Here is a 24,062-nt window from a genome sequence, read left to right as displayed (position 1 = left end):
GGGGAAATGGGAGTGTAACGCTCTATGGGGGGGGGGGGAATACAAATCTGAGTGTAACGCTATATTACCTTCTACAAAAATAATTATCTTCTATCAAATAAATACTTGCTCTTCCAGAAGTCGTCCGGCGTTGCTTGGGGAGCAAACCGCTGGTATTCACGTTAAAAGCGTGTGGCCAGAATGGTTGCGGGAGATGCGTGCCCCATGGCATCAGCGTCGCCCTGTGAAGCCCACCGAAAGCTTTCCGCTTGCTGGTGCAGCCGGGTAAATGCGCTGGGATGAAATCTGGGCTCCTATCCGCCTCCCCCAAAATCCCGCACCACCCTAACGGGTGGTGCGGGATTTTGGGGGAGGCGGATAGGAGCCGCCAGATGGGTTATTTTATATTTCCCCCTCTCCATGGTTTGCAGGGATGCGATGCTCCGCTCCAAACGGCGGGTTTTTTCGGATCTTGGCTCCCGCAAACGGGTTCGCGTGGAAAATAGCTGTTTTCCACGCTTAGGGAGCAGGTACGAGCAGTTTGGCAGGAAGCACCGAAGAGAAGTTCACTTGTGTCGGGGTTTATATCGAGCTTGTAAAATCCTGCTAGCTTTTGGCAGTCCCCCTCCCCCTGAATAAGTAAGTAAACCAGTATTTTTTTTTTTCATTATCCATCATGAAATAAACGGTATTCTTCCCCCATATTTTTTTTTTTTTTTGCTTTTCCTTTTTTGTCTCGCCACGACAGGTAGATATTCGCGGCAACTTTGCGAGGCTGCTTTATATAGCGCTGGCATATGGGCTCCATTTTCTGCTTTCTGGTTGGTCTCCAACTCTGAAACGCACAGGAACAGCAAAGTGGTCTTAGTGTGGGATTAGTAACTGTGCTGAATGGGTCACAGATGGGGCGATAGGAGCATTTTATTAATGACGTCAGGCTGCGTAAACCGAGTCTGCTTATTTTTTTTTTTTTTAAATATATATTATTCGTGCTGGGGGAGGGGGAATATCTTTCTAATGGGACGTAATCAACTTGAAACCGCTGTCTGCAAGCCGGCGTGTCACCTTATCGTCGCAAACCGACCACGCATAGCGAAGGAAACATTGCATGCTGATTTTTTTTTTTTTAATTATTTTTTTAATGCTTTTTATGTGTGGTGGTTTTCTTTTTTTTTCCCCTTCTCCGTGCTGCCTGAGGCTTTGGCAGCCGGTCGGAGCTGCTGCCGCTGCGCTGCCGGCGGGTGCCCGGGCTGGAGCCTGGCGGGATGACATCACCCCCTCGGCGGCCGGGGAGCAGCACCCATGCGCACCCCTCCCCGGGCCAGCACCCCCACCCGCTCGCCCCCGCTGCGTCCAGAACAACCCTGGTGGTATTTTCCTTCTTTTTTTTTCCCCCCTTTTATTATTTTTCCCCCCCTTTCTTTTCCTGTGTTTGGTACCTGGAACTGGGGGGAGGGGGGGAGGGGTATGCACCCCAGACTGCCCCCTTTCTTTAGACAAACCTTTTCCTTAGCTTACTGGCAGCTTTACAAGATAGCTTGGGCTTCCCCTCCCACCCCCACCCCCCTTTTCTTTTTCTTTTTCCTTTTCCCTCCCCTTCATGGAGTAGTCAATGGCATTTAAAGAGTGCTGTGAAAAATCATATTTTCTCTTCTATCCCCCAGCTGCGGGCGGAAAAGAGGCTTTTTGAGGAGGAGCTATGCCATGGGGCATTTGATGAGTGATTGCATGTGTGTTGGAGGGGCTGGGAAGGAGTTTAGGATGTGGGAGATACTGTTTGGTTTCTGCTTCTGACAGTGAGGCAGTATCAGACATGTAAAGAAGGGGGGATGGGAAATGAGGTATTTTTAATTATTTTTTTTCCCCAGCAATACTTAGTGGTAATATTTCCAGGCCTTCCCGTGCTCTCTTGCAGAAAAACCTTTGCTGGAAAGGCCCTTGAGAGCCCAAGAAGACTGTGTGTAACAACTTTTAAAAAGAAACTTTAAGATTTTTAAAAAACTTTAAGATTTTGGGGCACGTTAGTCACAGAGTCTTCTGCCAGGTCTTTCTGTCAGGATGAGCCAGACCTGAATGTGCGGTGGGGCTGAACCAGTTCTTCCCCCAGGAGAGGGTAGTGGGGTCAGTGAAGGGCTTGGGCTACCAAGCACAGTGTCAGTGACCATCTTCCTCTTCACCCAGACCAAGGTGGTGTGTGACAGTACCCACCATAATTAAATAGAAATACACGTTTTTGAGGAAAATGGGCGATGCTCTCCTGCCATGCTTGGGGATGCTTGGGGAGCTCTCTGCCATACCGCGGGGCTGCAGAAGGTCTGCGTAATTCGGTGTGGGTTTCAGCGCTAGAAGGGCATCCTGTTGTTTAGATTTTGGGTAGTTTATAAAGTAAGGGGAAGGTGTGGGCTTTTTCTCATCACTGGGTCGATGATGCCCGCTTACGCTAGCCTTCCCAAAGTTGTAGTGCTGTAGCCTCCGTGTTTCAGGCTGCTGGGTGACCTCTGTGAGCCTTTCGTGGCCACTGGCACCACTTTTCAGGATGGCCAACCTCCTTGCTCGTTCCTTCAGTAAGTGTCATTTGCATTGTGTAACAGGTCTTGTCAGTACAAGGTTGGTTTTGACAAAGTCTTTGCTCTAATCAAGTAAAATATGAGACGGTGAATGAGGGGTTTGTATATTAATAAAGCTGGGGAAATACTTATTTTTACTGAAGTGTTTTGGTTGTGTCTTTTGAAGTATTGTATCTTGATTTATTTTGTTGGAGGATGATTGTGGTTTGCCTTTCCTTGATGTAACTACAAAATGAAACAAAAAATTAATTTATTGAAATGGGAATTTCATTTTTAGAAAAGCTGAAATGGATGCAGTGCTGAGACTTTGACCTTCTCAGCTCCTGACTAGTGGTTGTTTACTACAGCTGCAGCTGTGTGTTTTTTGAAAGAGGAGGAGCTGCAAACACAAGCATGCTCACTTTCCCCAGCTAGGAGGAAAACATATAATGAGCATGCTGTTTCAAAGTGAGATGTAGAGACAAGTATTGAGCAGTCGGGTTGTGGCTTTTCCTTTCCTTTTGTGCAAGGTGTGCTGTGCTGTATCTATAACACAAATTTTGAGTCTTGGAAGTGCAAAGGTGAAAGCGCGAAATGACTACGCTTCCTATGCAGTGAAAAAGAAATTTTTTTTTTTTTAACTAAATGCATGCTTACGCTAGAAAAGAGAAATACTTTTGCACTGTAGTACTAAGGACACTTTCAACGTTGTTCGTCAGTGGAAAAAGCTCCATGTAACCTTACCCTGTGTTCAACAACTGAACTTTAGACAGTCCTCTTGCTTCAACTGAATGATTTTTTTTTTAAGTCAGTACTAAATGGGAAAAAAAAAAGAGCAACAAGAGTTATATTTGAGGATTCAGTGTCAAAGTGATTGTTTTAGTTTATAGCTAGACATAGAGCTGTGTTGACAAACTTGACTGGAGCATTGACTAGACCTAATATATGTGTGTAGCACTGTTGCAAAAGTGAGTAAAATTGGACCAATGTGAGGATAGTTGTGCAGTCTCTTTTAGTTTATTTTTATATATATATATATATATATACATAAACACAACAAACCTATGCTAGTGGCGCTGTGTTTGCATTTGGAAGCTCTTTTCTGTGCAGAAGGTCTGCTTAGACGTGGTGCCCTGAAATCTATGAACTTCCTCATACTTCTGCAAAGTTTCGTGTGACTGGTACGTTTGAAGTTTATTCTGAGTCTGTGCTCTCATGGTTGCTCCCAAGCAATAACTATAATACAAAAATGGTAGAGCATTCTTTAATTAGTTTTAGTTACCTTTTGGTGGCAGAGAAGTCTTAAAATAATACTGAGAGACAGAAGGAAGAGGAAAAATGAGCATGGCTTTGCCAAAAAGTCAGTATATAACACTGAGCTTGTGTGGACTTTCCTTTCTTGAGTTCAGTGTAAAATCTGGTGGCATTAATCAGAAAGCATGATCTAGAGTTTGGTTTAAACCAAAATCAAATTACAATATACCAATATTTTTTTGTATTTATGTCTGCTGCAGAATGATGTGTTTTGATTTGGAGAAGACAACTTTAAATTATGGTGTGCCTTGGTCCTATAACTATTTCTGTCATTTCCTGCATTTTTGGGAAGGGATGGTGGCATGAGCCATCCCAGTGTTTCTCAACTGAAATATATGGTAAAACTTGGGAGTGAATATATGAAATCATGTGAAATATATTCAGGGACTGTATGGTTCATACTGACTATGTTTCTTCATGCACTCCACATCTGTGCACACCAGCTCCTGTGTCAGAGGAGCCCCTTCAGCTGCAGGTACAAGGGTAGGACTTGTCTAGGTGTTGGCTTGCTGATTATTACTTTTTTAAAATTATTTAAAAAAATTTTTTTAAAGTTTAGTAAAACCACAAGGATGCAAAAGTTAAGGTATATCAGAACTAAAATTGTGTGTGTTAGGGTCAAGGGAGATCCCATGGTTAAAGACTATTGAAAGTAATGCTCAGTGATACTGAATAAAGTTTGCCAAGACCATTGCGCACTGGCATTTCCTACCCTCTGAATGCAATCCTAGCAATGTCTGTGGTTTTTTTTTTTAATCTCCTGGTTTGTTTATTTGTTCATAGATTTTTTTTTTTTACTTTTTTTTTTTTCCCCTTGAAACAAATGCCCTCATGTGCAGTGGTGTTTATCCTTTTGTGGGTCGCTGGTAGTGCTGGTGTTGACAGGCTTTGGAGTTGCAGCACAGACCCAGCACCACTTGAGTTAAGGAATGTCTGGTTAGCAGTAGCAAGCTTTTGTCCTCTCTGTGAACCAGCCTCCAGGACGGGAATGAAGCACGCTCTTTGCTAATGGCTGGCACAGTATTTGCTACATAGCAGAGTAATGATGGGACTCAAAAATCCGGAGCTTTGTTCCTGGCTGTGGGGCGAGTGTGTTCTCGTTGTTTAAATGTAGAACAATCAAATGCATGACCTTGGACATCAGCGCCACAAAGGGGATAATTAATCGGATGATGTATCGTGTCGGGAGACCTGAGTCCTGGTCTCGGTTTTGTCAGATGTCACCTAGGACAACCACTTCGTTACCCTCTCTGTAAGGTGGTAGGTAAGCAGTGACCCTAATTCCTAATCAGTGTGGGGCGTTGTCCAGTGGTCAGAGCTGCGAAGAGCGCAAGGTTGTGCATGCTAATGCTGATCCTCCTGCTGACTACCTAAATAGTTTCTTTTCCTCTGCCTTGGCCAAGAAGGGCTTTGCCGGTGGTGGTATTGCATCTCTTTTCTTGAGCCTTGTAGGTCCCTGACGGCAATGCAGGAAGTACAGTGATGCTGGCTGGCTGGGTCGGTGCAGGTGATGTGGAAATAAGTTCAGGTCTGTTAGCAGAGTTGGAGATGCTACAGCGAGCTCTGGAAGCCTTCCCAAGCATGGGTGAACTGTAATTCTCGGATATTTTGTTCAAGTCTTGACAGACTGGCATTGACATGGGTAAAGCCTAACCCAACTGCTGTGTTCTCAAGAACGTTCAAATCAAACTTTGCAGAAGCAGTCGCTGAGAATTTCAGCTGAAACGATTGAAGTTTGTTAAACGGAGTAATGCAATATTAGAAATTAGTAACATGAATTCCAAAGAATAACTTTGACTGTTGTCATTTACCATAGATGTTATTCCTTTTTTTCCATAGGACCAGCGTTTTCAGATGGTCTGCTAAAAATTGAGGACACCTTTTATAGCAGATGTGATAACAGGTTGTCATCTGAGGTAGCCACTGAGATATTTAGGATTAATGGCACCAGTTGCCAGTTCTTCCTAGGAAAAAAAGAAAGATAATGGCTGTGAGTATTATGTAGTAACATCTGACATGAATCTGAGCAGGACTTGACTTAAAATCAGAATAATATAGAAATTTTTTTTTTTTGTATCTGTCTTTATTTTGAGTGTGCAATGTTGGCATAAAAGAGTTTTGAGTTAGTCTTCAAGTATGGGTTGGCAGTGCTCTAGAAGAGCATGTAAAGAGCTGTGATTGATGACACTTTAAAAATCTTTTTCAGTGTTGGACAGTTGTTGGAACTCTTCCAGTTCCTTTTTCAGAGAATCTTTCAGTTGCAAGAAAATTTGGGTTAAGTGGGAAATGAAAAGATTTCTCTTAAAAAACCCCAAAACCAAAAAAAAACCCCAAACAAAACAAAAAAACCAAAAACCAGACACCCCCCCTCCAACCCAACAAGAACAACAACAAAAAAAAAACCCAAACGTGGGGAAAAGCATTCCTTTCCAGTTTCTATAGATCGATAACAGTTACAAGGCGACTTAATTTTTCACTGGTTCCATCTAACCAAGGAAATCTTTTGTATAGACAGTACCCTACAGAATTCTGAAAGGAAAAAATGAGCGAAGTGGGTTATTTTTCCCCTTTTGAAAAGGAGAGCGTGTAAACTCAGTCTAGTTAGCAGGCAGATTTGGAGGCTGCTATTTCAGAAAGCATTGCCATTTTCACTTTTACTTTCCAGATCTATATTCAGCTAAATCGACATTTTGCTAGAATGTCTTTGGCATTTGTCTAAAGAGTATATATCAATAATTCTGGACCTTCTATTTTGAGAAGGTGATAGATTTGTAATTTTTGGTTGTGACTGTATTGAGATAAAGTTTACAATAGTCGCATTGAACAATTAAATATAAACATAGCACAAATTGAAAAGTATCATGAGATTTAGCACACTTTTTCTTCTTTGCATCCCAGCCAGTATCCAAGATAGATTTATTTTGTGGTTACCGGAGATGTGCTCTCCTTTAGGTTGTGTGTGTTGCTGGATTTAGGAGGACAATATTTCTTTTTCATTGCGATGCTAAAGAAGCATGTGGACTAGGCAAGGATGGGAGGCTTGAGCCTATGCATAGCAATCACAGACACTTGCCTAGGTCAGTTCTGGCGGATAGCTTGAATAAAATACAGTCCTTTCCCAAAAAGAGGAGCCTAGCTCATCCTCGCCTCAGAGGTATGTACTGAAAATCACGATGCTAGAATCATTCTCATGGACAAAAGACCGTCAGAAAACCTCTCTGTTGGCAGACTCTAGAAGAAGTCTCAGATGTTTAGCTCACACGTAGATGCGTGCACTGTACTTGTTTAAAGATAGGTGAGAGGAGACCTGCTCTGCTTGAATCCTTCGAGAAGCATTCCTGGCCCTGCAGGATTTGATGGTGGTGAAGAAGGAGTAGCAGTTTCCGTAGGCTCTTCTCTTCACTTTCATTATTTGGTGTTTAACATAGCCTGTGCGTGGTGAGAGCAGGCACCCCTAGCCAGGCTGTGGCTCCCTTCAGTAGGGATGGCACCGGGAGCTTGGTGGTCTGGTACCCAAGTCCTCTTGTGGGCATAGCCTGAAGTCCATCAGCAGAAGTGAAAAATACTTGGGCTTTCAGATCTCTCCCAAATATTATTGAAGTTCTATGGATGTGTGGCTTTTATTGACATGTCTTTTCCCTCTCCTCAAAAAAAGAAAAGGCAGGGGAAGAGAGGGGGGGAAAAGCAAGGGGGAGAGAGGGGAAAAAAAGAAAAAAAGGGGAAAAAAAAAAAGAGGAGGAATTAAAACTGAAAGGAGAAAGTCTCTTCTTATGATGAATTCTGACTGCAGCCGATGTATGGCGGTCCCATCCATCAGCCCCCGTCACTGTGTGTTTAGCTGTGGGGCTGCCTTCTGCTGGTCGCCAACAGCGCTGCCCTGCCTGGCTTCAGGTGAGGAGTGCTGTTCTCTGACAACCCTTCCGCTGGTGGCCTGAGCGGAACAGTGTCTCGTCATTAAAAGTCTGCTTTGATTTTTATTCACAGCCAGATTTTTCTGCATCCTAGATTATTTTGAAGCCGCCTTCATTTTATGAAAGGTGTAGCAACTTTAACTACTCTTTGCCTCCCCCCACCCCATGCTTTTTCTTAAAAACTTTTCTACTTGCACTGTTGTGCTTTCCACCCATCTGACCAAAGAAGCCAGTGGCCCTTAATGCTATTTATAGCGTATATAAATATATATATATATACACTTAAAATTGCTACTTGCTCCACGTAGGGGATATTTTCTCAGTTGTTCAGCACTTAACTGGCAAGCCCTCTGAGCAGGGCTGCTTTTCCGAGAGCGTGGCTTTCTGTGGTGGCTTCTGCCTGGCCAGAGAGCGGGGCAGGTGGGATGAGGATGCTCCTCTGCATTTGGCTGTGGGTGCTGGAGTGTCTTTCAGCAGACCCAGAGCAAGCCAGGGTCAGTCCCACGTCCAGGCTGGCTCCTTGGATATTACTGTGATATCATAAATAGAAACATGAGGGTAGCACGAAAAGTCTTCTTTTCATATCAGTTAAATATTAGAAATATGAAAATAGTCAGTGGAAATACTCTCCTTGTGTTATACAATGTTAAAACTAATTCAGCAAACCCGAAAATTTTTATCTATATCAAAGAATCTGTAAAAGTAATTTTTATAGGAGGGAGCAGAAATGAGACACATGCTACGGCAATCATTTGATATGATCTAAAACAGTAATTCCAGTCAGCGTTTGTCAGACATTATAGTGTTTTCAGTTTAAAAGTTGAACGACTAGACCGCAGCTTTTATGAAGCTTGAGGATTGGCAACAGCGTCAAGTACGGGAATTGTGTCCTAGAAGCATCTTGACAGCGCTGCAAGTGCTGTAGAAGAAGCGAAGCCACATTTAACCGATGTGTAAGTTGCAAAGACTTTTAAGGATTTCTGCCTGGATGAACACGTTTGAATTAAGCCACAGATGCAGAATTCAATTTGTTCTCCCAGTTTGTAATATGAACCCTGTTTTTGGAGACCTGTCTAGTGCTGTATGTCTAGGAGGAGGCTTCCAGCTTGAAACTGAGCTCTTAGTGCTGTGGTTTAGGAGTACTTCTAGGCTGTTTTGCTTTAAAACTATCATCCTTGCTATTGGTGCCTGATGCAGGCTTTCCTAACTCTCTGTACAGCAATCTTCTGCCTAAACATGAAGTCCCATGTTGAGAGGGGGATTTAATTTCCTGTGTCGTAGGCTAAAGAATGAACGTTAGGTACCCCCCCCCCCGCCAGAGTAGCGTGTGAAATACAGTTTGTCTGCAATGACTTAGTGAAAAGGCTTTGAAAAGTGTGTGCTTGAGGTCTTAATTGAAGAGTGAAGCTGCATTTTGAGTTCAGTGCCATCCCGAAGGATGGTTTCAGATGATGGCTGGTTCTGTTCAAAGTCTTTAGTTGCTGGTGGACATGTTGGCATTTAAGCAGATAGGAGAAGGAACGTACTGTAAAGTCAAATTAAGTTATACTCACTGGGGGCAGGACTTAGTGAACTGAGAAGAAATATGAGATCTCAACATGGGATCAAATTGTAGATTCATTGATTTGAAGATCAGAAAAGACCATTGTGATAATCTAATTCAGTTTAAATAATGCCATCAGTAGAGTGTCACCTTGGCCTGCATGAAGCATGCATGTTCTCTTGGAGCTGGAACATTTTGTGAATACACAGTTGTAACGTATAAAACTTCATGCAATGGGGAATCAACTGTCTTCTTTGGTAAGCTGTTCCAGTGATTATAATTACTCTAACCTCTATGCATTATTTGTACCCTGAATTTATCCATATATTTGGCTTCCAGCCACTTAACCTTGTTATACCTCTGTCTCTTAAGTGAGTGGTCAACCAGTCTCCTGTCAATTCCTTCTCAGTCTTCATTTTCAGAGTTTGCATAATTGAACAGTGTTTTAATTTGTGGCTGTTGAAGAGGGTGAATTGATTTATATCATTTTGACTTTAAAGTAACGGGCAGGAAAACTTGATTTAAACAGTCACTTTAAGTCTCGTTTGGTTTCTGCAATTCTTAGTGATTTTCTGTTCTCAGTGATGTCCATCGGGTAAGTGACATTTAGCATGCTGATACGCTGCAGATGAAATAGTCTTTATGCAGAGTATACTCAAATTTTTAGCCAAGAGGATGCATTGTACGGATACCTATCTATTTTAAAAGTTTCTGTAGTTAATGTTCATTTACTGAGTTTTAATTTTTGCATGTTTAATATTACAATATGACTGATGTGTTTCTTATTTACTAGGTGGTTTAATTTTACTATTAACTTTGTCAGCTATACTTAGATAGAAATTGGAACTCTCAAACTGTAGAAAACAGAATTGAAATTATTAATATATTGATTTATTTTTAATGTGCCAGGTTACTTTAAAAATCTTACTAAAAAGTATTTGTGTTTAAAACTAACTTTTATATTAAATAAAGGAAAAATAATACTTGCTTTTTAAGAGAAACTCATAGCTTCTATTAAAAATATCCTTGAGAGTTTTAGAACTAGTAAGTATCAGCCTTCCACATATTGTTTATATTAAAAGACTGGAAGATAAAAACGTGTTCAGTTAGTTTCTTTTGCTCCCGGTAGATTTTTCAACTCCTGAATGAGTTAGCTATTGGTCTGTGGTGCTGAATAAGCTGTGAGAGAGAAGATTATTATTATTAAGATTATTATGCACCTGCTTATTCATGAGTTTACTGCATTTCAGTTTTGTTTAATCTGTGATTTTTGTCAGGTTAGTAGTTTCTCTGAAACTTGAACAGCAAGTGCGTACTGCTTGAGTGCTGACGAAAGAAGGAATGTAAATTGGTTTCATAATTTCAAATGTAATTTTGTTGAATAATTTAAATAAGAGTCAGAGGTTTTCATTAGAACATATAATAATGTTACAGAAAAAAGCCATTTCTTTACCAGACAGGTTTTGGAGCACTGTTGGTTAGTCTGCTTCTTCTAGGAGTATTAAACATTGTCAAAAGATAGGAGGAGCCATCTATTCTCATTTTGTGAAGCTTCCTATGAAATTAACTTTTTCAAATATTTCACTTATTCTTAGCTGATGACACTGACACCCCATTTCTCAGGTGCCTTTTCGGACATGTCTATTCAGTGTATCATATCTAAAGCATGAAATGGGATGTTCGTTGGCTAGAGGTACTAGCTGAGCAGAATCGCCCAGGCTCAGTGTTTGGTGTACTTACCTTGTGCTGCACTTCACAGAATCACAGAATCATATAGGTTGGAAAAGACTTTTAAGATCACCGAGTCCAACTGTAAACCTAACAGTACCAAGACCACCACTATACCATGTCCCTAAGCACCTCATCCAAACGTCTTTTAAATACCTCCAGGGATGGCGACTCAACCACTTCCCTGGGCAGCCTGTTCCAATGCTTGATAACCCTTTCAGTGAAGTAAAATTTCCTAATATCCAGTCTAAACCTTCCTGGTGCAACTTGAGGCCATTTCCTCTCGTCCTATCACTTGTTACCTGGGAGAAGAGACCGACCCCCACCTCTCTACAACCTCCTTTCAGGTAGTTGTAGAGAGCAATAAGGTCTCCCCTCAGCCTCCTTTTCTCCAGGCTAAACAGTCCCAGCTCCCTCAGCCGCTCCTCATAAGACTTCTGCTCCAGACCCTTCACCACCTTCGTTGCCCTTCTCTGGACACGCTCCAGCACCTCAATGTCTCTCTTGTAGTGGGGGGCCCAAAACTGAACACAGTATTTGAGGTGTGGCCTCACCAGTGCCAAGCACAGGGGGACAATCACTTCCCTAGTCCTGCTGGCCACGCTATTTTTGATACAAGCCAGGATGCCATTGGCCTTCTTGGCCGCCTGGGCACACTGCTGGCTCATATTCAGGCGGCTGTCAACAAACACCCCCAGGTCCTTCTCTGCCAGGCAGCTTTCCGGCCACTCTTCCCCAAGCCTGTAGCGTTGCATGGGGTTGTTGTGGCCCAAGTGCAGGACCTGGCACTTGGCCTTGTTAAACCTCATACAATTGACCTCGGCCCATCGATCCAGCCTGTCCAGGTCCCTCTGCAGAGCCTGCCTACCCTCCAGCAGATCAACATTCCCACACAACTTGGTGTCACCTGCAAACTTACTGAGGCTGCACTTGATCCCTTCGTCCAGATCATTGATAAAGATGTTAAACAGAACTGGCCCCAGCACAGAGTCCTGGGGAACACCACTTGTGACCGGCCGCCAACTGGAGTAAACTCCATTCACCACCACTCTTTGGGCCCGGCCGTCCAGCCAGTTCTTTATCCAGCGAAGAGTCCACCCATCCAAGCCATGAGCAGCCAGTTTCTCCAGGAGAATGCTGTGGGAAACCGTGTCAAAGGCTTTACTGAAGTCTAGATAGACAACATCCACAGCCTTTCCCTCATCCACTAGGCGGGTCACCTTGTCATAGAAGGAGATCAGGTTGGTCAAGCAGGACCTGCCTTTCCTGAACCCATGCTGGCTGGGCTTGATCCCTTGGTTATTCTCTACATGCCGTGTGATGGCACTCAGGATGATCTGCTCCATCAGCTTCCCTGGCACCGAGGTCAGGCTGACAGGCCTGCAGTTCCCCGGTTCCTCCTTCCGGCCCTTCTTGAAGATGGGCGTCACATTAGCTAATCTCCAGTCAGCAGGGACCTCCCCAGTTAGCCAGGACTGCTGGTAAATGATGGAAAGGGGCTTGGTGAGCTCTTCTGCCAGTTCCTTCAACACTCTTGGGTGGATCTCATCAGGCCCCATAGACTTGGGAGTGTCTAAGTGGTGCAGCAGGTCACTGACCATTTCCCCCTGGATTATGGGGGCTCCATTCTGGTCCCCGTCCCTATCTTCCAACTCCAGGGGCTGGGTACCCAGAGAACAATTGGCCCTGCTATTAAAGACTGAGGCAAAGAAGGCATTAAGTACCTCAGCCTTTTCCTCATCCTTGGTCACTGTGTTCCCTCCCCCGTCTACTAGGGGCTGGAGATTCTCCTTAGCTCTCCTTTTGCTGCTAATGTATTTGAAGAAGTGTTTTTTGTTGTCTTTTACAGCAGCAGCCAGATTGAGCTCTAGCTCAGCTTTGGTCCTTCTCATTTTCTCCCTGCACAGCCTTGCTACAACTTTGTAGTCCTCCTGAGTTGCCTGCCCCTTCTTCCAGAGGTCATAGACTCTTCTCTTTTTCCTGAGTTCGAGCCAGAGCTCTCTATTCAGCCAGGCCGGTCTTTCGGCACCTGGGTACAGCCTGCTCTTGTGCCTTTAGGACTTCTTCCTTAAAGAGTGTCCAGCCTTCCTGGGCTCCTTTGCCCTTTAGGGCTGCCTCCCAGGGGACTCTCTCGACCAGTCTCCTAAACAGGCCAAAGTCCGCCCTCCGGAAGTCCAAGGTGGCAGTTTTGCTGACCCCCCTCACCGCTTCACCACGTATCAAAAACTCTATCATTTCGTGATCACTCTGCCCAAGACGGCCTCCAGCCATCACATGGCTCACAAGTCCTTCTCTGTTCGTGAACAAGAGGTCCAGCGGGGCACCTTCCCTCGTTGGCCCACTCACCAGCTGTGTCAGGAAGTTATCTGCCACACGCTCCAGGAACCTCCTAGACTGTTTCCTCTCTGCTGTATTGTATTTCCAGCAGACATCTGGCAGGTTGAAGTCCCCCACAAGAACAAGGGCTAGCGATCGTGAGGCTTCTCCCAGCTGCTTATACAATAGTTGATCTGCCTCCTCATCCTGGTTGGGTGGTCTGTAACAGATTCCCACCACAATATCTGCCTTGTTGGCCTTCCCCCTGATTCTTACCCATAGACACTCCACCCTATCGTCACCATCATCGAGCTCTAAACTATCCAGACACTCCCTGACATATAGGGCTACCCCACCACCTCTCCTGCCTCACCTATCCCTCCTGAAGAGTTTATAGCCATCCATCGCTGCACTCCAGTTGTGCGAGTCATCCCACCACGTTTCTGTGATGGCAACCATATCATAGTTTTCCTGGTGTACAATGGCTTCCAACTCCTCCTGCTTGTTGCCCATGCTGCGTGCATTGGTGTAGAGAATTGGTGTAGAGTTCTCAGACCTTTCTGTCTCTTGCTCACTCTGTTTTTTCTTCCTATGTTTTTCCAGGATAATTTCAAATTTAATAATGCTGTTATTTGGATACTCCACCCCCCCCCCCCACCCCCCCGCCGTTCATTAATCATACCAGTTTTAAAAGAGTGAGTAAGAATACCAGGTGAATTTTGCTGAGCTTTGCTCGACTTGGGGAAGTTGTGCTCTTTCACAGTGATCTTATTATTGAAGTCCTACTGGTACTCAAACAAACTGGAGCTCTTCCCTGTAATTATTTCATCCTTTTTGGAGACTTTCTTCCATGCTTACGTATATACTGCTCTATTTTCTCAGTCTTCTCAAGGAGATATAATTATGTAAATAAAGCTTAATTTCTACATATACTGACTTTAAAACTGTGATCATAGGTAACCTTATTTTATAAGGAAACCAAGCTAAAGATGGGCCTTTCTCTGTTTTTTTCTCTGCCTTCTCCCTAACTTCTTGAAATAGCAACTAAAGGACAAAGCAAGTTTTTTGTTTTTTTTTTTTTTTTTGCCAGCTTTTTCATTGTATAATTTTGTTCAGTGTGACAATTCCATTTCTACTTGTATTTCTCATGGAGCCAGGCAAAATTATGTAGGATGCAGAGTTATATATAAAAAAAAAATAGTACAATTGGAAATTTAATTGCCTTCCTCCTTCTCAAAAAGGGAAAAGGAAGTTTGTTGGCTGTGTCACTTTCTTTTTGCAAGTTGACGTAACTAGTGCAGATCCTGTGAGAAGGATCAGGGTTGGGAACAAGGACCATTGTGCGATGGAGCCCTGTGCAACAAGTCAGAAAACGGAAAAGCGCCAGTCAGAGGAAAGGTTTTATTAATGCTTCAAGCTGCCCGAGAGGAAAGTGAACCAGGTAAAAAGCGCTAGAAATACATCCAGGCACGATGGAGACTCTCTGCTAAAAGAATATCTCCTTATGCTCTTGAGAGGAGTCCAAATGGGTGTTTACTTATCCGTGATTTAAAAAAGGAAAGTGAAATACATTGTAAAGCTAATTTTACACACATCTTACACACCACTACTGCAAACCTAATTGGTCTGGGGGGAAACATCACCTTTCTAAAATTCATTCGACCTCCAGTCACTTGTTACAATCCCAGCGTTTGCTCCAGTTCTTCCTCCTGACAAACTCTTCTCCAGTGCACACTGCAATGTCTTGGTTTAGGCTTCCAGTGGGGTGCTTGAAGTAGGCTTGTGCTTTCCTCCATTGGGCTTACTACTATTCATGATTTTTATGTTCTTTATGAACCACCAGTTTATTAAGAAACAGCCCCTTACAGTCCAGCAGTAGTGTGTGAGGCTCGTGAACAGCTCTCCACGGAGCTTTTGAACTTTGTCTTCTGAGTACAGCTCTTCGCACGGCAAAGAAGAACTGTGAGCCTAAAGCATTTGCAGTCATTAGCTTAAAAGCCTTTCTCTGCAAAGGCTAATAATGTGATTTCATTTTTTACTAAAGTGGAATTTTTAGATGTTGTTTGTTGTTCTTCACCGGTAACGTTGCTCTTGTTTTCTCCACGCAATGTCTGTTAGCCTTTTTATCTTTTTTACTTTCAAGTGTGGATTTTTTTTTTTTTTAAATGCAGAATTAGTTTCCATTGCACACAATTCTAAATGTAAAAAACACCCATCCCTTAACTTATACTTTCATGTTATAGATGACATAGCATGTTATAGGTCCCTGGAGCTGAAGATTTATTGCAGCAGTTCCTGAAAGCACTGCGGCGAAGCAGTAACCCCTTGGTTTCTGGGTCAGTGCAGTAGACAACTGGAGCTGCACGTGGCGTCTCGCTGCCGGTGTCTTGCGTTACCTTTAGGAAAACTTGTGGTTCCTCACAAGTTGCCATGTGGAAAGCAACTCCATTTTTTCTTTTTAGGTCAGGCTGTCGGGTGCCTTTCGTGTCTTGCTCTTCTGTAGCTGGGACATCTGAGTTTCGAGGTGACCATGACCTTACTTGCAGTCTAGCAGGAGGGTCCCTTGGGCCTTTTCCTCTCCTTGCACTCTGGGTGAGGGCTGCCTTTGGTACATGTCCTCGTGTTTGTTCTGGCTCCAGGGTCTTGGGACAGTATTTCTGCTCTGTCCCATCTGTTTCCCAGTTGTGCTGTTGGACTCAGTGTGAGTCGCCCTTCTCTGACATGAAGGGTTGCAGGGGAGAGAAACTACTAAATTAAGGGGTGGGGGGAGAACACAAATGGCCCATGAAAAGTAAATGTGCGTGTGTGTTTCATTAGTAAATGGTGGCAAAAAGAAAGCCCATTGTTGCTCAGTGGTGACTTAAGTTCTTTTGAAAACTATTTGCTGCTGAGTATACTTTTCATGCAACATGGATTTCTCTTATTGCAGTGCTAGTTACTATCCACGGAAGATCTTGTCCATTGCTAGTATCTCAGTCATCAGCTCTGGAATGACATTTCTTATACTGCAGACAACTTTTGAGATGTTTTGTAAGACAGAAATTGGTTTTCACTGCTCGCCACAGAGGTTTACGTAGCTAATGGGATGCCTGGTACATTGTGTAAAGTGATTATGTTGTAACGGGTTCATTTTTGTTGTTTGAACAATCCTCTGTTGTAACGTCAAAGGAATCTCCCGGCTGCTCCTTCTAGGCTTGTTGAGAAGCTGCAGGTTTATTTTGTGTATTCTTCTTGAATGTGGATCTTTGTAGGTTGCAGATTTGTGCTGGATGCAGTCAGTTGTGTTACAGCCAAAGTCCGTGGGCTTGGCTCGATGCCTGTTAGTCAGGAGGAGGTTGAGGTGCTTTCTCGAAGGGCTGATGTTTCTGTTGTTACCCTGAGCCATCAAAGAGCATCTGTGTCTTATCCAGTGTGGAGTTTCTCTGAGCGAACAAAATGCAACATCCTGAGGAACTTTAGAGACGTGTTTTGTGTATTAAACAGTTGTCGAGGGCATCTTGTAGGTACATGCAAGCAGGTGTGAGAGTGCGATGTGTATTTTTCTAGTCTGGATTCTTCTGGTGAAACTTCAGAGTCTTTGTTTTTCAGCAAGGATGTTTGGACACATAATGCTCTTTAAGCGTACCATTTAAAAGCATATTACCCGGCTTTTTGGAAACAGAAGTCTTACAGAACTTCTAACAGGCAGGAAAATGTATTTCTTTGTTTCTTTCCTCTCTCTTCAGTGTGCAAGAGCACAAAAATACTGTTGCAGGCATTTTGTTTTAAAGTTTTATGTCTTCACATTAATCAAAGTGGAATTCATAGGTGTGTTATTTCTACTTAATGTCAGGCTTTACATTTTCCTCATCTCTTCTTCAGATAGAGATATTATGTCATTGCTGCTTCACTGATAATCTTGGTTTTTCCAAAGATCCCATCAACAAAATTACTTTGAGTATATTTTGTGCTCCTCACCATTTATTTTATGTCTGCAGGATGCAGTAAGCTAATCATGCCTTAAATTGATTTAAATCTGTCAAATAAGAAAAATAATAGAAAAAATCAAGTAAGCAGCATTCTATTATAACATGCTACTCTATCCCTAGATTTGGTCTCTATCTTCATTAACAGTTGAGCTTTACCATGAAATGCATAATACATTTTTAGAGAGGGTGGTGAGACATGTTCAGACATCTCTCAGTGTCCATAGGTGGTACACTGGCTGATAATTTGGAAGTCATTTCAGAAGTGCCTCATTTTTGCATGTCCAAAATGAGTGCTGTTTACCCTGGACACTTCGTTCTACCATTGGGAAAAATATGTAGAAAAGTTGAGTAATACATGGGTTACGATATGTGTGCTTCAGATAGCAAAGTCCACAGGGATTTCTGTAGATGCTTGCTATGTATGTTGCTTCCGTTGCTTCTGCAGGATGATTTTTTTTTTTTTTTTTGGAAGATATAAGGAAAAGTGTAACTTCTTTCCTTAGTCAGACCAAGAATAACTTCTATGAGCCCTGTAGCCATGAAAAGTATATTGAAGGAGACTGTTTGCAAGAGGTATTACCCACTTGGTTTCCTTGGAAATGTGAAACATGATTTACAAATATTGACTTGAGAAAGCTGTAGCTTAGAGGAAATCCTAAACTGTTGGTTCAGGCTTTTAAATTAATATCTTTGAAGAGTTTAGGCCGCATTGAAAGTTACTGCATGTCCATGAAATTATAATAATTCTGGGTTTCTGTGTTTCTTGGTGTAATAGCTAATTCTGGATGCTGGAGGACTGGAGAGAATCTGTGAGAGTTTTGGTGGATAAGGAGTGCTGAACTGAGATCCCTGGCTCCAGTTTCACCTGTGTTAAACAACCCAACTCCTGCTGCAGTTAACAAATTAATGCTCCTAAAAATCAGGTCGTTAGTGCCTTACAACTGATGGACTGCAACCTGGAATGTTTTCTTCTTGGTGGAGTTAGACACTGTAAATTATCATTTGTGTCTTGTAAATGTGGTTTGAGGGTGGTTTGGATGCTCTTTGTTATGTTTATGTGAGAGATTGTGTGATAAGCCTGAGTAAATTACATTTACTGGATAACTTATTTTTATTGTATAGGAATTTTCATATACACTTGTTTTTAAAGGCTGCTGATCATAATTTGGTCTTGCTGGGCTTGTTAAGGTTTTAAAAATGAAAGCTCCTTTATCCCTGGAGCATGGTGTTAGATTATCCTGAAGTTGGTGTTAGATTCATGCTGGGAGGGTGGAAAGGGGCATCTGTGTGGGAGAAAAAGCATACAGCAGAGTGTTGTGTACATGTTACGAGTGCTGTGGTGTATACGGAGTGGACAGAGATTGCTTCTGTGCGCTTATTAGTGAGGAACAGGAACTGAGGTGCTGCTGGCTGTGGTTTTATTTGTGCTTCTCTTAGTGTCAGTGCTGGCTTATGCGGTCCCTGTTGCCACCCACCTCCTGTGGTGCCTGTCCTTCCATCACTCATACCGTTTCCACTGTCAGCGGACTGGGTTGGATCAAGAAACTGCCCTAACTTCTTGGGTTTTACTGATTTATTCTTAACTCTGGTTATTTTCCCAGTTCACCCCTGAACACAGCAGTGGCTGTGCAGGAGCAGACCAGGCCACTAGTGCTGCTGGCAGGAAAGCACCTCTAGCCATTCCCAAACTTAGGAGTGTGACAGCCTTATGTCCCCAGTGTGTTTAATCCAGAGGAACGCCTCCAGAGCAGAGATGAGATCTTGGATTTCCCTGGGGAAAAGCCCATCGCACATATATTTGTCTGCTGGCTGTAGTGCTAGTTGTTTCATGGCCGTGAGAAGATGGCAAGGCACAGTTTTTAAGGAGGTATGGTGTATTACGATGAACAAATGATGTACTTGGAAAGAACATGAGCATGCAAGCCTCTGCTTCTGTTTTAGACCTGGATAAGACTTTGTGTGTCTCAAACTGTTGGATTTTTCCCCCATAATGTATTACATGGTTTATGCAAAATATTGTTACTCCTTACAAACTGTGCCTTACTTGGTGATTATAAAGGTGTTTATGGTGAGTGGCATTTATGGTGAGTGTCCTAAGGTAGCCTTATGTGTCTACATTAATTGAGGCAGGATGAATCTGGGTCTACCTACATCTGGGGCTGCAGGAGGATTTTACACTGGAAGTAGGAGGTGGGGTGCAGGCAGGCAGCTGCACAGGTGCTTGTAGGGGTCAGGTCCTAAATGTCTAGGGCATTGGTGGTGTAGGCAAGCAAGGACCACTGAAACCTGTAGGTCAGTGTGTCACAGATGAGACGGCTCTATCTATGGGCTCTATGTCTTGTGGGACTTAATGTTAAGAGCAAATAGGAGACCACAGAAGTCCTCTGTGCATGGGCCAAGCAATGCTGCTTTTCTCATCAAGTCACTTTAACTGAGGAGAAAGGTTTTGTTTAATGCTTCTGTAAATAACGCTTAACATCCTGAAGGTTACAAGGATGTTTGTGTCTAATGTGAGTGCTAAGGAAGGATTCAGCTGTCTTGTTTTTCAGTGGCTGGTTGTAGCAGATGAAGGCAGCTTGCTCTTGACTTGCCACCTGCAATGGCTATGGATTACAGTGACAGAGGCTGTGAGATGGCAGAAAGATTAATGAACAGGAGGAGGGAGTTGGGGACCTATGGAAACAGAGAAAGCACGTATGTAGAAAAGACATAGTGGAAAATGGCAGTGATGCAGAATCTGATGGAGAGTCCTGCTGTTGGCAACTCGTGTACAGAAGCGTTAAGCTGAAGGGGAGGTCAGTAAATCAGAAAAAAAGGTTTCTTGGTGTTTGCAGAAGGTAGACTGAGAAAGGGGAGTGCTTGATGAGTCTTAGGATGGGGTGGTTTTTTGTTTGTTGCTTGTTTTGTTTTGCAGATAATCAAAGCAGAAGGTAGAGTTTTGTATGGCTGAAGGCCTAACAGCAGGTATACAGTCATTCGTTGAGGATCGTGCACATGCATCAAAAAAAGTGAGTATGGCAGTTTAGGATGCCAAATGTAAGATACTGACAGAAAAGGAAGATAATTGTGTCAAATGAACTGTGGTTCTTTGTGTAACCAAATAAACTGCATGGATTACTGCAAAATCAGTCAAGACGGGAATAAGGATTTGCAGCATAAGAGTTCTGCTGAAATTTTGATTGTTTTTATGTGAAGCCATTGTGCCAATACAAACTGAATTTCATACTGTAGACTTGACTGTGAGATAAATGCCTCCAGATGAAAGCTGGAGAGAAGTTACTGCTTTTTACTTAAACTTAGAAGGAAGAAGGGATCACTGCAGTGAAGGTGTATAGAGAATTCTCAGAATATGAAAATAAAAGATGGAAATGTATGAGATGGCAGTGTGATATTGCTTTTATTAGAAGAGAGAGGATTATTCTGGGTTCTTTCATGTCATAATATGATGAGTGTTTTCTGAATATCACTCGCTTCAAGTCATTAGAATAGTAGCCATATATGTAAGGTATGCAGCCTCTAAGGCAGCAGTTGGGGAAAAAATATACCCTTAGACCTATTGCTGTTTTCCAATTTCTTCTGATTTTCTAGGCTGTCACCAGTAAATTGGTAGTTGCAAAAACTCAGTCCTGTAGAAACATCAGGGGAACTTTAAATGTTCAGTTTTTCCCTGGCAGAATATTGATACTATTTTCAGCTTTAGACTCCTCGTTTTTTCTAGCAAGTATAGGTAGATTTTAGAAACAGTTATGTGATACTTATTTAGCTATTTCTTGTATAACACTGGAGTCTCAGAGCATCTCTCAGCTTTGTGGTGGCTCCAAAGCAGCTCCAACGCAGCATCAGTGTCAGTCCTCAGATATGTTGGCTCTTACCCTAGGTTGTATTGACTTCTGGGAGTAAGGTGATGAAAGAAGTGAGAGATTACATTAGTCACAGATAAAGAGAAATATCAATTCAAGTAGAAAGTAAATACCTCTTTCTTACTTACCTTCAGCCTGTAATGTGTGTGAATCTCTGACTATCAGCCAGTTCTCTTGACTGGGCATGAGAGCTACAAGGTGTTAAAGCTTTCTGGACAGAGCACTTGAATTCTCTGTAGCTTGATGTGATGAAAGAAAGAAGGAGCTATTCTGCTAGAGGAAAGATGGAGGCTTCTGTTTTCAGCTCCATGACAAGACGTTCCTCACGTTGGTGCTGAAATCGCCATTGGAAGTGTTCAAGGTCAGGTTGGATGGGGCTTTGAGCAACCTGATCTAGTGGGAGCTGTCCTTCTGGGGCAGGGGGGTTGGACTAGATGATCTTCAAAGGTCCTTTCCAACCCATTCTGTGATTCTAAATGAGAGAAGTTAGTATGGAGGTAAGTTGGAGATGTCATCTCCTTCGAATCGGAATCGGCTCTTTCATGTCTTCAGTGTGTGTTTGTCATGAAGCTGTCATTGCCGCAGGCTGCCCAGGGAGGTTAGAGCCAGTGGGCAAATGGCTTCCTCTAAGAAGAGGAAAGGGCGAGAAAGAGAACTGATGGTGGAATTGGCAAGGCCCACGGAGTCCTCCTCACTGACTGAAAGGAACTAATTATTCTGGACTTGAGTGTCAGTTTTACTTGGTCTGGATTCAAATCTGCACCCTGTACGACTTTAAAACAAATTCACTAAACAGCAGTATAATAGACTGGGCATATGTAAATGGTGAAGTTACTGAGAGAACAGGGAATACTGGGTTTAAGAGCGAAAGATTCATGTGGCAAATGGAGTCTTGTGGAAAAAGCCCGGTTTTAACGTACTCCAAAAAAACCTAAAAATCTGAGAAACTGGCAGGCATCCTCTTCAGTTAGCAAACTGCAGAAGCATGTCTGTGCAAAATGAGAAATGTGTTTGCTTGGCCAGCTTTTCTGAACCGAAACATTAAAGGTGGTGTGAAATACTGTAGAATGTACAAATGAGCATGTTGTCAAGAAAATCACTTTGCAACACCATGAAGGTTGCACACAGAATGCAGCTGGGGTGGCCATATAAAAGAGTGAAGCTGGTTAAGAGCAGTTGGCCCTGTTTCCAAGAAAGATGGCTTTCCTATATACATAAGAACTTACACCAGTCTCCAGGCATGCTAGAGGCAGTTTATACACCGCAGTGCACCTCACTTAGTCATAGTGACAGTCCTAAACTTAGGAATGTTGAGATTTTTGGGGACAACATTTAGCAATAGGGACAAGACTCAGTGTCTTGGTTTCAGTTGAGATAATTTTCTTTATAGTGGCTGGTATGGGGCTATGTTTTGGATTTGTGCTGAAGACAGTGTTGATAACACAGAGATGTTTTAGTTGTTGCTGCACTGGTCAAGGACTTTTCAGCTTCCCGTGCTCTGCCAGGTGCACAAGAAGCTGGGAGGGGGCACAGCCAGGATAGTTGATCCAAACTGACCAAAGGGCTATTCCATACCACATGACGTCATGCTCAGTATATAAAGCTGGGGAAGAAGAAAGAAGGGGGGAACGTTTGGAGTGATGGTGTTTGTCTTCCCAAGTAACCATTATGCGTGATGGAGCCCTACTTTCCTGGAGATGGCTGAACACCTGCCTGCCCATGGGAAGTAGTGAATGAATTCCTTGCTTTGCTTTGCTTGCGTGCGCGGCTTTTGCTTTACCTATTAAACTGTTTTTATCTCAACCCTCGAGTTTTCTTACTTTTGCTCTTCTGATTCTCTCCCCCAGCCCACCGGGGGGAAGTGAGTGAGCGGCTGCGTGGTGCTTAGCTGCTGGCTGGGGTTAAACCACGGCACTCAGGAATCTGGTCTTAATTGCATCGTCACAAGTATTTCTCTGTGTGTGGTGGGGTGAGATGGAGGTGGGAATGGAGAGGAGGGAGTGGGAGCATCTGCTTCTTCCTGAGCTAAAGTTGTTTTGTTTTGTTTTTTCCAAACTGAATCGGTCACTGAACTAAAGGGGGGACGAGTTGGGGAAAGAGCAAGTCTGGGGAAAGAGATGAGCAAGCAAGAAAGGGGAGCTGCAGGAACTGATGGAGGACCAAAGGAGTGGCTTTTGGTGTGGGGCTGAGGGGAGGTAGTGAGCCATGGCATCTGGAGGCTTCCTGGTGAATATGAGAACTGGATGGGTTCCCACTTGCCAACAGGCTATTCAGGAGAATAACAAATAATAACAGAGAAGACCCAAGGACAGCAAGACCCAGGTGCACTCACATAATACCAGGGAATGAGGGAAGAAGGTTGCGCTTCTCAGAAGAGTTAAACTATTGCAGGTGCTGCAGTGGCAGTGCCAGCGTACCTGCCTGCCTTCTGTGCATGGGGAATACTGAAAGTATGCATTGGTGGGTTTTGTAATTCACAGCTGAAGAGCCTGTGCCTCTGCAGAGGTATGCCCGTGTTGCGTGGGTGTCAGGGCAGCTCTTTGCCCAGAGCTGTGCACCCATGCAGCATCTGCCCCTTTTCTCCTGGCTCTGTCTCCCTTCCCGCGGAGGTCTGGAGAGCACGGCTTTCTGAACCAGAGGTTCTTGGGCGCTGGAGTGGAGGTGCTGTACAAATAGACAAAAAATTGTGGCATGGGGGAAAAAAAAAAGTGTGTTAATCTTGGATTTACTGAAGTTTAAACAGTGAGGCTCTCACTGTTTACACAGTAGATAGAGGAGTATCTATTAAAGGAAATAAACCACTGCATGTCAAAATCTAAAACAGCCACTGAGGGATTTTTTTGAAACAACTGTGCTTTAAAAAAGTCAGATCCTTTAATTTGCAAGCAGCAGGGACA

At 43.3% G+C, this 24,062-nt stretch overlaps 1 protein-coding gene across 16 annotated transcripts in view; it reads left to right on the top strand.

The window, feature by feature from the left end:
• The window catches only part of KLF12 (KLF transcription factor 12), a 263,394-nt gene that overhangs the window by 1,145 nt on the left and 238,187 nt on the right, over window positions 1-24,062 (top strand). For 3 of the 16 annotated variants that reach the window (XM_075527452.1, XM_075527400.1, XM_075527320.1), the window contains exon 1: window positions 1,177-1,349. The exons of 8 other annotated variants lie outside the window; for them this stretch is intronic. The gene's annotated coding sequence lies outside the window, so the exon portion shown is untranslated. Of the gene's footprint in view, window positions 1-117; window positions 265-410; window positions 619-1,176; window positions 1,350-5,678; window positions 5,830-24,062 lie in introns of those variants that run through there. 5 more of the 16 variants (XM_075527416.1, XM_075527335.1, XM_075527408.1 and 2 more) reach the window with 3 other exon arrangements.

This window comes from Mycteria americana, chromosome 1 (assembly GCF_035582795.1).
Source record: "Mycteria americana isolate JAX WOST 10 ecotype Jacksonville Zoo and Gardens chromosome 1, USCA_MyAme_1.0, whole genome shotgun sequence".
Taxonomy (NCBI): domain Eukaryota; kingdom Metazoa; phylum Chordata; class Aves; order Ciconiiformes; family Ciconiidae; genus Mycteria; species Mycteria americana.
This window is presented reverse-complemented; position numbering and strand designations above follow the sequence as displayed.